The following is a 15659-nucleotide window of genomic DNA, read 5'->3' as shown; positions in this document are numbered from 1 at the left end:
GGGCTTCTCTATGGTGGATTGTATGAAAGACGTCCTTGTGGTGGTCAGTGGGGAAAATGTCCCTATGGTGGACATTGGGGAGCATATATCTGTGGTGGACAGTTGAAAGATGTACCTTTGGTGGACAGTGGGAAGAACATCCCATTGGTGGACAGTTGGAAGGACATCCCTGTGGTTGATATTGGGTAGGATGTCCCTGTAGAGGGCAGTGGGTAGAACATCTCTGTGGTGGACAGTGGATAGGACATCCCTGTTGTGGACAGTGGGGAGAATATTACTGTTTTGGTCACTGGGGATGACATCACTGTGGTAGACAGTGGAAAGAGCATCCCTGTTGTGGAAAGTGAGGAGGATGTCACTTTGATAGACAGTAGAGAGGACCTCCCTGTGGTAGCCAGTGGGTAATACGTTCCTGTAGTGGCCAGTGGGAAGGACATTCTTGTGGTGGACAGTGGGGAGGACCTTTCTGTGGTGGACAGTGGGAAGGACGTCCCTGTTGTGGACAGTGGGGAGGATTTCACTGGTTTGGACAGTGGTAAGGACATCCCTGTGGTGGACAGTAGAGAGGACCTTTCTGTGGTGAACAGTGAAAAGAAGGTCCATGTGTTGGACAGTGGGAAGGACATTTATGTTGTGGATTGTGGGAAGGACGTCCATGTTGTGGACATTGAGAAGGACCTCCGTGTGGAGGACTGTGGGAAGCATGTCCCTCTCATGGACAGTGGGGAAAAACACCATGTGTTGAACAGTGGGAAGGACATCTCTCTGGTGGACATAGGAGAGTACATTATTTAGTGGACATTTGGAAGTATGTTCCTGTTGTCGACAGCACGGTGTTCCTTTCTGTGGTGGACAGTGGGAAGGACATGCCTGTCATGGACAGTGTAGAAGACGTCCCTTTGGTGAACAGTGGAAAGGACAACCATGTGGTGGACAGTGGGAAGGAAGTCCAAATGGTGGACCATAGAAAGGACATGCCTGTTGTGGACAGGGCGGAGGACATCCCTGTGGTTGACAGTGGAAAGAACATGCCTGTGGTGGGCAGTAGAGAGGACTTCCCTGTGGTGGACAATGAGAAGGAGGTCCCTGTGGTGGACATTGGAAGGACATATATGTTGTGGAATGTTGGAAGGACGTCCCTGTTGTGGACATTGGGAAACACCTCCTTGTGGTGAACAGTGGGAAGGATGTCCCTCTCGTGGACATTGGGGAGGAACTCCCTATGGTGGACAGTGGAAAAGATGCCCCTGTGGTGGAGAGAGAGGAGGTCATCACTTATGTGGACAGTTGAAAGATGTACCTTTGGTGGACAGTGGAAAGGGCGTCCTTCTGGTGGACAGTGGAAAGGAAGTACTTGTGGTAGACAGTGGATAGGATGTCCTTGTGGAGGGCAGTGGGTAGAACGTCTTCGTGGTGGACAGTGGGAAGGACATCCCTGTTGTGGAGAGTGGGGAGGATATTTCTGTGGTGGATTGTGGGAAGGACTTCCTTGTTGTGGACAGTGGGTAGGACATCCTGTGGTGGACAGTAGGATGAATATCTCTGTTGTGGACAGTAGGAAGGACGTCCCTGTGGTGGACAGTGGGAAGGGCATCCGTGTTATGATCTGAGGGGAGGATATCACTGATGTAGACCGAGGGAGGACGTCCCTGTGGTAGACAGCAGGGAGGACCTTTCTGTGGTGCTCTGGAGAATGTCCCTTTGGTGGGAAGGATGTCCCTGTTTTGGAGAGTGCAGAGGAAATCTCTGGGGTGGGCAGTGGTGAGGATGTCCCTGGTGTAAACTGGAAGACGTCCCAGTGTTGAACAGTCATGAGGACATCCCTGTTGTGAACAGGAGATTGTTCCTGTGGTGCACGGTAGGAAGGATATCCCTGTCATGAACAGTGGGAAAGAACACCCCAGTGGTGGACATTGGGGAGGACAACCCTGTGGTGTACAGTGGGGAAACATCCCTGTGGTGGACAGTGGGGTTTACGTCTCTGTGGTAGACAAGGGAAGGACGTCACTGTGGTGGACAATTTGGCAGATGTCCCTGTGGTGGACAGTGGGAAGGACGTCCTTTTGATGGACAGTGGCAAGGACATCCCTGTGGTAGACACTGGTGAGGACGTCCATGTGATGGACAGTGTGGAAGATGTCTGTGTGGTGGACAGTTGGAAGAGTGACCCTGTGGTGGACTGTGGGAAGTACATCCCTATGGTGGACAGTGGGTATGATGTCCCTGTGGTAGACAGTGGGTTGGCACTCTCTATGGTGGACAGTGTGAATGATGTCCCTGTGGTGGACAATGGGAAGAACGACCCTGTTGTGGAAAGTTGGAAGGATGTCCCTGTGATGGATAGTAGGGAGGACATCCCTGTGGTGAACAGTGGTGAGGACCCTTCTGTGGTGCACTGGAGAACGTCCCTTTGGTGGACCGTGGGAAGTATGTCCCTGTTTTGGAGAGTGCAGAGGAGATCTCTGGGGTGGACAGTGCTGAAGATGCCTCTGGTGTGCACTGGAAGATATCTCTGTGGTGCACAGTCATGAGGATGACCCTTTTGTGCACAGGAGGATGTTACTGTGGTGCATTGTAGGGAGGATGTCCATGTTTTGAACAGTGGGAAAGAACACTCCAGTGGTGGACATTGGTGAGAATAACCCTGTTGTGGACAGTGGGGTTTATTTTACATCTCTGTGGTAGACAGGAGAAGGATGTCACTGTGGTGGACAATTTGGAGGATGTCCATGTGGTGAACAATTGGAAGGACGTCCCTTTGATGGACAGTGGGAAGGACATCCCTGTGGTAGACAGTGGGTTGGACATCTCTATGGTGGACAGTAGGAAGGATGTCCCTGTGGTGGACAATGGTGCAAAGGAGAACGTCCTTTGGTGGACATTGGGAATGATGTCCCTGCGGTGGAGTGTGGGGAGGACCTCTCTGGGGTAGACATTGTTGAGGACATCCAGGTGTGCACAGGAAGATGTTCCTGTGGTGCACAAAGGTGATGACATCACTTTTGTGCACGGGAGGATGTCCCTGTGGTGCACAGTGGGAAGTATGTCTTTGTGGTGAACAGTGAGAATTATGTTTATGTGGTGGACAGCTGGGAGGACCTCTCTGTGGTTGACAGTAGGTAGGACCTCCATGTGGTGGACATTGGGTAGGATGTCCATGTGGTGGACAGTAGGAAGGACATCCCTGTTTTGGACAGTGGGGAGGATGTTACTGTTGTGGACAGTGGGAAGGATGTCCCTGTGGTTGACAGCAGGGAGGACCTCTTTGTGGTTGACAGAGGGATATATGTCCCAGTGATGGCTAGGGGTGAGGACATTTCTGTGGTGGACAGTGGATTGGATGTTTCTGTGGGGTACATTGGAGAGGACCTTCCTGTGGTGGACAGAGTGGTGGACATGCCTGTTGTGGACAGTGGAAAGGAACTCCCTGTGGTGGACAGTGGAAAGGACATCCCTATAGTGCACAGTGGGGAAGATGTTTCTTTGGTGGAGAGTGGTGAGGATGTTCCTCTGGTGGACACTGGGGAGAAAGTTTCTGTGGTTTTAAGAAAAGAGGACATCTCTGAGGTGTACAGTGGAGAGTACTTCCCTTTTTGATACAGTGAGGAGGACATCCCAGTGGTGGACAGTGGTGAGGATGACCCTGTGGTGGACAGTGGTAAGGATGCCCCTGTGGTGGACACCAGTGAAGACCTCACTTTGGTGGACAGAGGGAAGGACGTCCCTGTGGTGGACAATGCAAAGTATGTCCCTGTGGTGCACAGTGGTGAGGACATCCCTGTTGTGCACAGGAAGAAGTCCTTGTGGTGGACAGTGGGGAGGACCACACTCTGGTGGACTGTGGGGTAGGACATCCCTGTGGTGGACAGTGGGGAAAATGGCCGTGTTGTGGACAGTGAGAAGGATGTCTCTTTGTTGGACAGTGGGAAGGACGTCCCTGTGGTGGACTGTTCAGAGGAAATCCTTGAGGTGGACAGTTGGGAGGATGTCCCTGTGGTGGACAGTGGGTAGGAGCTTTCTGTTGTGGACAGTTGGATGGACATCCTTGTGGAGGCCAGTGGGGAGTATGTCTCTGTTGTGTACAGTGGGATGGATGTTTCTGTAGTGGACAGTTAGGAACATATATTTATGGTGGACAGTTAGGAAAACGTCCCTGTTGTAAACAGTGGGAAGAAAGTCCTTTTTGTGGACAGCAAAAGGATGTCCATGTGGTGGACAATGGGAAGGGCGCCCCTGTTGTAGACATTGGGGAGGTTTTCCCTGTGGAGGAAAGTAAGTAGTATGTCCCTGTGGTGGAGAGTGGTGAGGACGTTTTTGTTTTGGAAAACTGAGACGACATTACTGTGGTGGAAAGTGTGAAGGACGCCCCTGTGGTGGACAGCAGGGATGACCTCTCTGTGGTTGGACAGTGGTAAAGATGTCCCTATGATAGACAGTGATGAGGATGTTTCTGTGGTGGACAGTGGAAAGGACGTCCCTGTTGTGGACCGTGTTGAGGATCTCCCTGTCATGGATATTGGGAAGCACAACCCTGTGGTGAACAGTGGGAAGGATGTACCTCTGGTGGATATTGGGGAGGAACTCCCTGTGGGGAACAGTGGGAAAAATGTCCCTGTGGTGGAGAGAGGGGAGGTCATCACTTAGGTGGACAGTGGTAAGGACATCCTTGTTTGGATAGTAGAGAGGACCTCTCTGTGTTGAACAGTGGGAAGAAGGTTTCTGTGGTGGAGTGTGGGAAGCATATTTATGTTGTGGATTGTGGGAAGGAATTACATGTTGTGGACATTGGGGAAGGACCTCCATGTGGTGAACAGTGGCAAGCATGTCTTTTTGGTTGACAGTGGGGAGGATCACCATGTGATGGACAGTGGAAAGGGCGTTCCTGTGGTGGACAGAGGAAAGGACATCAATGAGGTGGACATTAGGAAGTACCTTCCTGTTTTTGACAGCAGGGTGTACCTTTCTGTGGTGGACAGTGGGAAGGACATGCCTGTTGTGGGAAGTGCAGTGGACATCGCTCTGGTGGACAGTGGGAAGGACACCCTTGTGGTGGACTGTAGTGAGGACTTCCCTGTGGTGGACACTGGGAAGGAGGTCCCTGTGGTGGACATTGGAAGGACATATGTGGTGTGGACATTAAGACAAAACTTTTGTTGGGCAGTGTGAAGAATGACCATCTTGTGGACAGAGGGGAGGACGTAAATGTGGTGGAAAGTAGGAAGGACATTCCTGTTATGGTCTGAGGGGAGGGTATCACTGAGGTGGACAGAGGGAAATACATCACTGTGGTGGATAGTGGAAAGAACATCCCTTTTGTGGACAGTAGAGAGGACTTCCCTGTTGTGGATAGTGGGAAGGAGGTCCCTGTGGTGGAGAGTGAAAAGGACATGACTGTTGTGGATAGTGCAGAGGACATACATGTGATGGCAGTGGAAAGGACATTCCTGTGGTGCACAGTAGATAGGACTTCCCAGTGATGGACACTGGGAAGGAGGTCCCTGTAGTGGACATTGGAAGTACATATATATTGTGGACTGTGGGAAGGACATCCCTGTTCTGTACATTGGGAAAGACATCCTTGTGGTGGACAGTAATGAGGACGTCCCTGTGGTGGACACTGGGAAGGACGTCCCTGAGGTGGACAGTAAGAAGGACATCCCTGTCATGGTCTGAGCGGAGGATATCACTTAGTTAGACAGAGGGAATGACTTCCCTGTGATGGACAGCAGGGAGGAACTTTCTGTTTTGAATTGTGGGAAGGACATCCCTGTTGTGGACAGTGGTGAGGACCTCCCTGTCGTGGATGCTGGGAAGGACGTCCCTGTGGTGAACAGTGGAAAAGATGTTTCTGTGGTGGACAGTGGAGAGGACCTCCTCATGGTGGAAAGTGGAAAGGACCTCACAGTGTTAGACAGTGGTGAGGAAGTATCTGTGGTGGACAGTGGTGGGGAAGTTTCTCTGGTGCAAAGGAAAATGTCCCTTTGGTGGACAGTGGAAAGTACATCTCTGTGGTGGACAGTAGAGAGAAACACACTGTGGTGGACAGTGGGAAGAACCTTTATGTTGTAGACAGTGGGACGGATGTCCCTGCTGTTGATATTGGGAAGGACATCCTTGTGGTGAACAGTGGGAAGGATATCCTTCTAGTGGTCAGTGGGGAGGATATCCCTGTGGTGGACAGGGGGAACGACATCCCTGTGGTGAACAGTGAAGAGGACTTTTCTGTGTTGGACATTTGGGATGACATCCCTGTGGTGAGTAGTGGGAAAGACGTTTCTTTGGTGGATAGTGGGGAGGATGTCCCTGTAGTGGAGAATGCAGAGGACATCTATGGGCTGGAGAGTGTTGCTGACATCCCTGGTGTGCAAAGGAGGATGTCCCTGTGGTGCACAGTGGAGAGGATATCCCTGTTGTGCACAGGAAAAGTCCCTGTTGTGAAAAGTGGGTAGGATGTCCCAGTGGTAAACAGTGAAAAGGATGTCACTGTGGTGGACAATTTGGAGGATGTCCCTGTGGTGGGCAGTGGGAAGGAGGTCCCTTTGGTGGACAACAGGTAGGACTTCCCTATGGTGGACAGTTGAAAGATGTACCCATGGTGGACAGTGGGAAGAATGTCCCTTTGGTGGACAGTTTGAAGGACATCCCGTTGGTGGACAACAGGGAGGACTTCACTATGATGGACTGTATGAAGGACATCCTTGTGGTAGTCAGTGGGGAAGATGTCCCTGTGATGGACACTGGGGAGGATGTCTTTGTGGTGGACAGTTGAAAGATGTATCTTTGTTGGACACTGAGAAGAACTACCCTTTGATGGATAGTGGGATGGACATCGCTGTGGTAGACAATGGGTAGGATGTCCCTGTGGAGGGCAGTGGGTAGAAATTCTCTGTGGTGGGTAGTGGAAAGGACATCCCTGTTGTGGACAGTGAGGAGAATATTTCTGTGGTCTACAATTGAAATGACGTCCCTGTGATGGAGATTGGTGAGAACCTCCCTTTGGTGGTCAGTGGATAGTACGTTCCTGTGGTGAACACTAGGTAGGACGTCCCTGTGGTGGACAGTGGAAAGAACATCCTGTTGAGGACAGTGGGAGGACATCCCTGAGGTGGACAGTGGAAAGGACATCACTTTGATGGACAGTAGAGAGGACCTCCCTGTGGTGGACAGTGGGAAGGAGATCCCTGTGGTGGACAGTTGGAAGGACATTTATGTTGTGGACTGTGGGAAGAACATATCTGTTGTGGACATTGGGAATGACCTCCTTGTGGTGAGCTGTGGGAAGAATGTGCCTCTTGTGGACAGAGGAGATGACTTCACTTAGGTAGACAGTGGGAAGGACATCCCTGTGGTGGACAGTGTTAAGTACCGATCTGTGGTGTACAGTGGGTAGGACATCCCTGTTGTGGACAGTGGGGAGGATATCACTGGTTTGGACAGTGGTAATGACATCTCTGTTGTGTACAGTAGAGAGGACCTTTCTGTGGTGAACAGTGGGAAGAAGGTCCATGTGTTGGACAGTGGGGAGGACATTTATGTTGGGGACTGTGGGAAGGACGTCCGTGTTGTGGACACTGGGAAGGATCTCAGTGTGGTGGACAGAGGGAAGTGTATCACTTTCTTGGACAGTGGGGAGAAACACCATGTGGTGGACAGTGGGAAGGACGTGTCTGTGGTGGACATAGGAGAGAATATCATTTAGTGGACATTGGGAATTATGTTCCTGTTGTAGACAGCAGGGTGTACCTTTCTGTGATGGACAGTGGGAAGGACATGCCTGTTGTGCACAGTGCAGGATGTCCCTTTGGTGGACAATGGAAAGGACATCACTGTGGTAGACACTACAGATGACTTCCATGTGGTGGACAGTGGGAAGGATGTCCCTGCAGTGGACAGGAGAAAGGACTTCCCTGTGGTAGACAGTGAGAAGAGGTCCCTGTGGTGGACATTGGAAGAACATATATGTTGTGGACTGTGGGAAGGACGTCCCTGTTGTGGACATTGGGAAAAACCTCCTTGTGCAGAACAGTTGGAAGGATGTCCCTCTGGTGGACATTGGGGAGGAACTCCCTGTGGTGGACAGTGGGGAAGATGTCCCTGTGGTGGAGAGAGGGGAGGTCGTCACTTAAGTGGACAGTGGTAAGAACATCCCTGTGGTGGATAGTAGAGAGAACCTCTCTGTGGTGAACAGTGGGAAGAATGTCCCTGTGGTGGAGAGTGGGAAGGACATTTATGTTGTGGATTGTTGGAAGGATGTACATGTTGTGGACATTGGGAAGGACCTCCATGCATTCTACACTGGCAAGCATGTCCCTTTGGTAGACTGTGGGGAGCACCACCGTGTGGTGTACATTGGGAAGGATGTCCCTGTGGAGGACAGAGTAAAGTAAATCATTGAGGTGGACATTAGGAAGTACATTTCTCTTGTGGACAGCAGTGTGTTCCTTTCTGTGGAGGACAGTGGGAAGGACATGACTGTTATGGACAGTGCAGTGGACATCCCTGTGGTGGACAGTGGAAAGGACATCCATGAGGTGGACAGTAGAGAGGACTTCCCTGTTGTAGACAGTGGGAAGGAGGTCCCTGTGGTGGTCACTCGGAAGGACATATATGTTGTTGACAGTGGGAAGTATGTCCCTGTTGTGGACATTGGGAAAGACTTCTTTGTGGTGGACATGGGGAGGGTGTGCCTCTGGTGGACAGTGGTGAGGACCTTTTTGTGGTGGTCAGTGGGAAGGACATCTCTGTTATGATCTGAGAAGTGGATATCACTGAGCTGGACATTGGGAAAGACGTCCTCTTGGTGAACAGTGGGGAGGAACTTTCTGGTGTGATTAGTGGAAAGGACATCCCTGTTGTAGACAATGGGGAGGACATCCCAGTGTTGGACAGTGGGGAGAATTTCATTGTGGTGGACAGTGGGGAGGACATCCCTCTTGTGAATATTGATGAGGACCTTTCTGTGGTGCACTGGAGAACATCCCTTTGGTGGACCGTGGGAAGGATGTCCCTGTTTTGGAGAGTGCAGAGGACATCTCTGGGGTGGAGAGTGTTGCTGACATCTCTGTTGTGCACTGGAAGATGTCCCTGTGGTGCACAGTGGTGACGATATCCCTGTTGTGCACAGCAAAATGTCCCTGTTGGACAAATTGGGTAGTATGTCCCAGTGGTGAACAGTGAAAAGGATGTCACTGTGGTGGACAATTTGGAGGATGTCCCTGTGGTGGACAGTGTGAAGAATGTCCCTTTGGTGGAAAACAGGGAGGACTTCTCTATGGTGGACTGTATGAAGGACGTCCTTGTGGTGGTCAGTGGAAAGCATGTCCCTGTGGTGGACAGTGGGGAAGATGTCTCTGTGGTGGACAGTTGAAAGATGTACCTTTGATGGACAGTGGGAAGAACATCACTTTAGTGGACAATGGGAAGGACATCCCTGTGGTAGACAGTGGGAAGAATGTCCCTGTGGAGGGCAGTGATTAGAACGTCTCTGTGGTGGACAGTGGGAAAGACATCCCTGTTGTGGACAGTGGGCAGGGTATTTCTGTGGGGGACACCTGAAATGACGTCCCTGTGGTGGACAGTAGAGAGGAACTACCTGTGATGGAGATTGGGGAGGACCTCCCTGTGATAGACAGTGGGTAGGACATCCCTCTGGTGGACAGTGGGTAGTACATTCCTGTGGTGGACACTGGGGGGACATCTCTGTGGTAGACAGTGTAAAGAACATCCCTGTTGTAGACAGTGGGGAGGATGTCCCTGTGGTGGACAGTGGACATGACATCTTTTTGATGGACAGTAGAGCAGACCTCCGTGTGGTGGACAGTGGGAAGGAGGTCCCTGTGGATGACAGTGTGAAGGACATTTATGTTGTGTGCTGTGGGAAGAATATCTCTGTTGTGGACATTGGGAAAGACCTCCTTGTGGTGAACTGTGGGAAGAATGTCCCCCTTGTGGACAGAGGGGAGGACATCACTTAGGTGGACAGTGGGAATTACATCCCTGTGATGGACAGTGGGGAGGACCTTTCTGTGGTGGACAGTGGGAAGGACATTCCTGTTGTGGACAGTGGAAAGAATGTCACTGGTTTGGACAGTGGTAAGGACATCCCTGTGGTGGACAGTAGAGAAGACCTTTCTGTGGTGAATAGTGGGAAGAAGGTCCATGTGTTGGACAGTTTTGAGGACATTTATGTTGTGGATGGTGGGAAGGATGTCGACGTTGTGGACATTGTGAAGGACCTCTGTGTGGTGGACATTGGGAAGCATGTCTTTCTCATAGACAGTGGGGAGAAACACCATGTGGTGGACAGTGGGACGGATGTCTCTGTGGTGGACAGTAGAGAAAAACACTGTGGTGGACAGTGGAAAGAACATTTATGCTGTGGACAGTGGGAAGGAAGTCCCTGTTGTTTATATTGGGAAGAACATCCTTGTGGTGAACAGTGGGAAGGATATCCCTCTGATGGTCAGTGGGGAGGACATCCCTGTGGTGGACAGGGAGAAAAACATCCCTGTGCTGGACAGTGAAGAGGATTTTTCTGTGTTGTACATTTGGGATGATATCCCTATGGTGAATAGTGGGAAAGACGTTTCTTTGGTGGATAGTGGGGAGGTTGTCCCTGTCGTGGAGAGAGCAGAGGACATCTCTGGTGTGGAGAGTGTTGCTGACATCCCTTGTGTGCAAAGGATGATGTCCCTGTAGTTCACTGTAGTGATGATATCACTGTTGTGCACAGGAAAATGTCCCTGTTGTGCAAAGTGGGTAGGATATCCCAGTGTTGAACAATGAAAAGGATGTCACTGTGGTTGACAATTTGGCGGATGTCCCTGTGGTGGACAGTGGGAACGATGTCCCTTTCATGGACAACATGAAGGACTTTGTATGATGGACTGCATGAAGGACGTCCTTGTGGTGGTCAGTGGGGAGAATGTTTCTGTGGTGGACAATGGGGAGGATGTCTCTGTGGTGGACAGTTGAAAGATGTACCTTTTGTGGACAATGGGAAGGATAACCCAGTGTTAGAGAGTGGGTAGGATGTCCCTGTGGAGGGTAGTGTGTAGAAACTCTCTGTGTTGGACAGTGGGAAGGACATCCCTGTTTTGGACCATGAGGAGAATATTTCTGTGGTGGACAGATGAAATGACATCACTGTGGTGGACAGTGGAGAGGACCTACCTGTGGTGGAGATTGATGAGGACCTCCCTGTGGTAGACAGTGGGTAGGACGTCACTGATCGACAGTGGGTAGTACATTCCTGTGGTGGACACTGGGGAAGGTGTCTCTGTGGTGGACAGTGGAAAGAACATCCCTGTTGTGGACAGTGGAGAGGACGTCCCTGTGATGGAGAGTGAAAAGGACATCACTTTGATGGACAGTAGAGAGGACCTCCCTGTGGTGGACACTGGGAAGGAGGTCCCTGTGGTGGACAGTGGGAAGGACATTTATGTTGTGTACTGTGGGAAGAACATCTCTGTTTTGGACATTGGGAAAGACCTCCTTGTGATGAACTGTGGGAAGAATGTCCCTCTTGTGGACAGAGGGGAGGAAGTCACTTAATACAGTGATAAGGACATCCCTGTAGTGGACAGTGAGGAGGACCTTTCTGAGGTGGACTGTGGGAAGGACATCCCTGTTGTGAACAGTGGGGGAATGTCACTGGTTTGAACAGTGGTAAGGAAATCTCTGTGGTAGACAGTGGAAAGGACATACCTGTGGAGAACATTAGAGAGGATTTCCCTGTGGTGGACAGTGGGAAGGAGGTCCCTGTGGTGGAAAGTGAAAAAAAAAAAACATGCCTGGTTTTCACAGTGCAGAGGACATCCCTGTGGTGAGCAGTGGAAATGACATCCCTGTGGTGGAACATAGAGAGGATTTCCCTGTGGTGGAGAGTGGGAAGGAGGTCCCTAGGCTGGAAATTGGAAGGACATATATGGTGTAGACTGTGGGAAGGACGTCCCTGTTTTGGACATTGGGGAAGACCTTCTTGTGTTGGACAGTGGGAAGGATGACCATTGTGAGGACAGTGGAAAGGACGTCACTGTGGTGGACAGTGGGAAGGACATCCCTGTCATGGTCTGAGGGGAGGATATCACTTAGGTGGACAGAGGGAAGGACTTCCCTGTGGTGGACAGCAAGGAGGACCTTTCTGTTTTGAATTGTGGGAAGGACCTCCCTGTTGTAGACAGTGGGGAAGAAATCCCAGTGTTGGACATTGGGGAGGATTTCACTGTGATGGACAGTTGGGAGGATGTTACTCTGGTGCACTGTAGAATGTCCCTGTGGTGCATATTCGGAAGGATGTCCATATGGTGGAGAGTGTGGAGGACATCTCTGTGGTGGACATTGGTTATGACATCCCTGTTGTGCACAGGAGGGTGTCCCTGTGGTGTATAGTCTGAAGGACATCCCTGTGGTAGACAGTGAAGAGGACCTTTCTCTGATGGACAGTGGGGAGGAAATACCTTTGGTGGACTGTTTGGGGGACCTCCCTGTGGTGAAAAGTGTGTAGAACATCCCTGCAGTGGACAGTGTAAAGGACATCCTTTTAGTAAACTGTGGGAATAATGTCCTTTTTGTGGACAGTGGCAGGTTGTCCATGTTGTGGACACGGTGAGTATGTCCCTATGGTGGACAGTGGAGAGTACCTCTCTGAGGCGGACATGTGTAGAATGTCTCTGTGGTGGACAGTGGAGAGGACATCTCTGTGTTGGACAGTGGGAAGAATGTCCCCATGGTGGACAGCGGAAAGGACCTCTCTGTGGTGTACAATGGGAAGGACGTCACTCTGGTGGACAGAGGAGAGGATGTACCTGTGGTGGACAGTGGAAAGGACGTTCTATGGTAGATAGTGGGAAAACTGTTCCTGTGGTGGAGAGCAGGGAGGACCTCTCTGTGGTGGACAGTGGGAAGGACATCCCTGTTGTGGCCAGTAAAAGGATATCACTTTTGTGCACATTGGAGAAGATGTCCCTCTGGTGAACAGTGGGAAGGACATCCCTGTGGTGGACAGTGGTGAGGACAACCCTGTGGTGGACAGCAGGGAGTACCTCACTTTGGTGGACAGTGGGAAGGACGTTCCTGTGGTGGATAATGCAAAATATGTCCCTGAGGTTCACAGTGGTGAGGACATCCGTCTTGTGCACAAGAGGATGTCATTGTGGTGGACAGTGGGGAGGACCACACTCTGGTGGACTGTGGTAAAGATGTCCCTGTGATAGAAAGTGATGAGGATCTGTGGTGGACACTGTAAAGGATGACCCTGTTGTGAAAAGTGGTGAGGACCTTCCTGTTGTGGATATTGGGAAGGACGTCACTGTGGTGAACAGTGGTAAAGGACTTTCCTGTGGTGGACAGTGGAAAGCACAGCACTTTGATGGACAGTGGAGAGGACCTCCCTGTGGTGGACAGTGGGAAGGAGGTCCCTGTGGTAGACAGTGGGAAGGACATTTATGTTGTGGACTGTGGGAAGAACATCTCTTTTGTGGACCTTTGGAAGACCTTGTGGTGAACTTTGGAAGAATGTCCCTCTTGTGGACAGAGGGATGATGTCACTTAGGTGCACAGTGGGAAGGACATCTCTGTGGTGAACAAGGGAAAAGATATCCCTTTTGTGGACAGTGGGGAGGATGTCACTGTTTTGACAGTGGTAAGGACATCCCTGTGGTGGACAGTAGAGAGGACCTTTCTGTAGTGAACAGTGGGAAGAAGGTCCATGTGTTGGACAGTGGGGAGGAAATTTATGTTGTGGATTGTGGGAAGGACATCCATGTTGTGGTCATTGGGAAGGACCTCCATGTGGTGGACAGTTTGAAGCATGTCCCTCTTGTGGAGAGTGGGGAGAAACACCATGTGTTGGACAGTGGGAAGGACGTCTCTGTGGTGGACATAGGAAAGGACATCATTTAGTGGACATTGGGAAGTGTGTTCCTGTTGTGGACAGCAGGGTGTACCTTTCTGTGGTGGACAGTGGGAAGAACATTCCTCTGGTGGACAGAGAGGATTTCCCTGTGGTGAGCAGTGGGAAGGAGATCCCTGTGGTGGACCATGGAAAAAACATGCCTATTGTGGACAGCATGGAGGACATCTCTGTGGTGGACAGTGGAATGGAAATACCTCTGGTGGACAGTAGAGAGGACTTGCCTGTTGTAGACATTGAGAAGGAGGTCCCAGTGGTCGAAATTGGAATGACATATATGTTGTGGACTGTGGGATGGATGTCCCTGTTGTAGACATTGGGAAAGACCTCCTTGTGATTAACAGTGGATAGGTTGTCCCTCTGGTGGACACTGAAGAGGAACTTTCTGTGGTGGACAGTGGGTAGGATGTCCCTGATGTGGAGAGAGGGGAGGTCATCACTTAGGTGGACAGTGGTAAGCACATCCCTGTGGTGGATAGTAGATAGGACCTCTCTCTGGTGAACATTGGGAAGAAAATCCTGTGGTAGAGAGTGGGAAGAACATTTTTGTTGTGGATTGTGGGAACGACTTACATTTTGTGGACATTGGGAAGGACCTCCTTGTCTTCTACAGTGGCAAGCATGTCCATTTGGTGGACAGTGGAAAGGACCACCATGTGGTGGACAGTGGGAAGGATGACACTGTGGTATACAGAGGAAAGGACATCATTGAGGTGAACATTAGGAAGTACGTTACAGTGGTGGACAGCAGGGTGTACCTCTCTGTGGTAGACAGTGGGAAGGACATGCCTTTTGTGGACAGTGCAGTGGACATCCCTGTGGTGAACTGTGGAAAGGACATCCTTGTTGTGGACAATAGAGAGGACTTCCCTGTGGTGGACAGTGGGAAGGAGGTACCTGTGGTGGACATTGGAAGGACATATATGGTGTGGACTGTGGGAAGGACGTTCCTGTTTTGGACATTGCGAAAGACATTTTGGTGGACAGTGTGAAGGATGACCCTCTTTTGGACAGTGGGGAGTGTTAGGAGCCGTGGTGATTGTGACAGCATTCACCATTACAAGATGGTGCGGGCATCCTGTCCTCCCACAAGTAAACAACTAACTGTGCAGGTGCAAAAGGCAAAAGCTCGCCAAAGTCACTGCCCATCCCGGGGTGTAATATGGGGTGATGAGTGAACAGCCAATCAGAAGTGAACACACCACTCTAGGGTACATATAGCAGTGCCTTTCCTGGGCTTGGTGTCTTCCGCTTCAGCTGATACAAGAATAAAGCCTCGCTGTAGTAACTACCCAAACACTGCCTCACGTGTCTCTTTCACGGTCAAAGGGGACTCGAAAAGGGGTGCGGAACAATCTGTTGCCGAAAACCCGGGAACTTCAAGGCGCTTCAAAGACCCTCCAAGACTCGGGGTGGGTTAAAACACTACAGGATCAAGGTACGTCTCTGAGAGGTATGTTTGGGGTGGAAGCCTTGGTTGCGAGCGGATTTTCACTCATTGCCGCCGCTGCACTACTTGGCCTCTTGCTTGTGTTGCTTTCGCTTTTAGCTTATTTGTGTTGTGAAGATCCAGCTTGCAGCACAGCTATTAATGCAAGTCAAGAGGTTTTAGAAGAGGTCCACTCCAGGGTATCAGAAACAGAGCGTGTTAGCCGGCATCAGGCCAAGGAGCCTGGGGAAAAAGACAAGGCCAAGGAGCCTGGAAAGGAGAAGCAGGCAAAAAATGCCTGGGCAACAGAGACAGGCC

This window comes from Arvicanthis niloticus, chromosome 14 (assembly GCF_011762505.2).
Source record: "Arvicanthis niloticus isolate mArvNil1 chromosome 14, mArvNil1.pat.X, whole genome shotgun sequence".
Lineage (NCBI taxonomy): Eukaryota > Metazoa > Chordata > Mammalia > Rodentia > Muridae > Arvicanthis > Arvicanthis niloticus.
The sequence above is the reverse complement of the archived record's forward strand: the minus strand, read 5'-3'. Positions refer to the sequence as shown.